Source organism: Chrysochloris asiatica, unplaced genomic scaffold (genome assembly GCF_000296735.1).
Source record: "Chrysochloris asiatica unplaced genomic scaffold, ChrAsi1.0 scaffold00325, whole genome shotgun sequence".
NCBI lineage: Eukaryota > Metazoa > Chordata > Mammalia > Afrosoricida > Chrysochloridae > Chrysochloris > Chrysochloris asiatica.
The window spans coordinates 27,335-28,309 of NW_006408843.1; positions in this window are offsets into that span (position 1 = coordinate 27,335).

Genomic DNA, 975 nt, shown 5'->3' on the forward strand with positions numbered 1-975 from the left:
TATATAATCAGACCATATCTAATGTTTGATAGACTAATTAATTTTTCAAATAGCATTCTAGTTGGTAGAAGTTAAGTATATTGGTGTTGTCTTCAGTCAACTTTGTAATTTTCAGCTTGTTGTTGCTTTTGTTAGGTGAGACTGAGTTGGAACTAAGTCACAGTGACCCTATGCAAACAGCACAAAACATGGCCCGGTCCTGTGCCAACCTCAGAATGCTTGCTATGCTTGAGTGCATTACTGCTGCCACTGTGTCAATCCATCTCAGGGGTCTTACACTTTTTCTCTGACTCAGCTGGAAAACCAAGGAAAATATTTCTCCTTACTGTACATAAAGACAGAAAAAATAATTTTATAACATCTTAGGTTCTTAGAAATCAGTGCCCTTAAATCTTTGCCGCTGTTCCTTAATTCTCTATATTAACATTTTGGATAAAGCAAAGAAGGATCGGAAGAGGGAAGTGTATCCTTTCAGGTAGTCTTTGCACATATTTAAGCATTTTTTAAGAAACACTTGGCTGCCCTGTTAGATTGCATGGATTTTCACGGGTCAAACTTTCCTTTATGCTTGACATTTTCTAAAACTATAATTTTTACCTTGTTCCTTCTTATCTTTTTCTGCATAATTTAATAATACTTGAAATTATATGTTTACTTGCAATTAAAAATTTTAAATATACCTAAGCATTTATAGTATTTTATTGTTTGTATGGTTTAATAAATATATTTTATAACAACCATATTAATTTAATGCTTTCTAATTTGACATGAATGCTTTAAATGTCTTTCGTACATCTATTTTGATTATTTTCACTGTGTGTCTATTTTACCCAACTCAATTTTTGCTTTTGTTTGAAGTAGCATAGAGTGTTTTCTATTTGTGTTTTAAACTTATTGTTCTCCAAAGCTTTCTTAATTGTGTTTAAGTTGGATAGGCAATATTTTACTTATGAATACTTAAATCACGACTAAAGT